Here is a 1,988-nt window from a genome sequence, read left to right on the forward strand (position 1 = left end):
ATTTTATACATATTAATAACATAAAAAATAAAAAACTAATGCTCTAAATTACTAAATTAACTAACTAATTTAGTGGTTGTTTACTTATTGTAAATCATTACATAAGGGAGGTTGTAGGTTTAACTCTCACTTCCATCACTATATACCTAATTTTTATAAAATATGTGTTATATATGAGGTGCGGGTAGAGTATGGTAGGGTACACCTTAAACCCGTACCCTACCCTACCCGCAGGCATACCCGGACCGTACCCTACCCTACCCGCAGCGGGTCAGGTAGCCTACCCTACCCGAACGGGTTGGATCGAGTTTGGTACCTGCGGGTAGGGTATGAATTGCTAGCCCTAGTTGTCAGGAGTTCCTCGTCCCGAAATAAATCCTCTTTGAAGTGGGCCAACAATCTCTGCAAGATGAGGACGGAGTCTATTAACAAGGACCTTCGTGATGATCTTGTAAACTACATTGCAGAGACTAATCGGCCTGAAATCTTTCATAGATACCAGTGATTCAACCTTTGGAATAAGAATCAGTAAAATTTCCATCATTCTCGAATCAATAATAACACTGAAAAAATGCCTACTTAACCTTTATTATAAAAAGAGTTGTTATTTAGTCTTGACAAAAATTTAATAAATTTAATTTAAATAAGATCTAAAATAAAACTGCTCACTAAGATTAAAAAAAATTACATCAAAATTAAGAAACAATATATTTCTATTGTACTTATAGATTTAGATAAGCTTTTTCCTATATATAATGACTTACCATATGCACGAAAAGAAATTAAAAAATTAATGTTAGTTAAATTTGACTGTTTTTAAAGAAATAGATTAAGTTTTTTTTGTGAATTATTTTTATTGTGTACTATAAATGTGATTAGAATAAATCTTTGTAGAATTTTTTTTAAATTTGAAATTTAAAATTTTTATTTATTTATAAAATTTAAATTATAATAAAATTGAATTATGTTAGCTTGTTGGGTTTGTTCCTAGACTTTCTCTTTCAAAAGTCGAAGATGTCATAGTTTTAGTTAAGAAAAAGTTTAGGGACAGCAATTTTATTAAATTCTGGCCAGCATGCAACTAGTAAAGAAAAGTGAGCCATTAAATAAAATTTTACACTATTAAAATCATTATTGATGACGACTTGATAATTACAAATCACAAAAGTTACTGGCCCTAACACTCTTTGTCAGTTAGTATTTCTCTCTCTCTTTCCATAATCAGCACGTACTTTCCTTCTTCGATTACTCCTTGATCATTTTATGCTAGTTCTACTTGAGGATTTTATATATTGTATGTACCTGTAGCTAGTTCTATTCAATAAATTGAAGAATCATAGCTAGATATATATGGAGTTAGCCAATGTGATTGCATTTACGGCAGCAGTTTGCCTTTTTTTTTTTTTCCTCCCCTCTTCCGCTCAAAGAAGGCCTTTTTTGGTTCTTCATACTTGTAGTTCTCGGTTGGTTCTTTATTCTTCTGAGACTAAATAGAGTACGGAAATTATTTCGCGATGAGGAGTGGAATCTACGAGTCATTGGATTCGGTTTGGTGTTAGCTGGATGGAGTAAACCAATCCATGATATTGTTCAGGCACTATTGACTACCACCCCTCCCACTCTTTGGGAGGGGTTGATTACCCTGACTCTGTTTATCATAAACTGTTGGTGGAACTGGAGCCTGTTACTTGAGATCTTGTATCGGCTGCGGCAGCAGCAGTTGGAGCAGCAGCAGCAGTGGAAACAAATGATGCAGCAGATGCAGCTGGAGCAGCAGCAGCAGCAGATACAATGGATGCAGCGGTTGCAGGAACTTCGTGGGAACCGGCACGTACGGAAGAAGAATATCAGGATTTGGAAGGGGATAGTTGGAGATGATGCACTGTCAAACTAAAAGAATTTCTTGTACTGCAGAAACATGATTTGTACAACATGGTTATGTGAAACTCAAATTTGTTAGTTGGTTAATAGCTAGGAGGTTCATGAAA

The 1,988-nt window shown here is 34.8% G+C and overlaps 1 long non-coding RNA gene across 1 annotated transcript in view; it reads right to left on the reverse strand.

Moving 5' to 3' along the window:
* Positions 1 to 1,988, reverse strand: part of LOC107647958 — a 21,906-nt gene that overhangs the window by 3,517 nt on the left and 16,401 nt on the right. The gene's annotated exons all lie outside the window — the stretch shown is intronic.

Source organism: Arachis ipaensis, chromosome B06 (genome assembly GCF_000816755.2).
Source record: "Arachis ipaensis cultivar K30076 chromosome B06, Araip1.1, whole genome shotgun sequence".
Taxonomy (NCBI): Eukaryota; Viridiplantae; Streptophyta; class Magnoliopsida; order Fabales; family Fabaceae; genus Arachis; species Arachis ipaensis.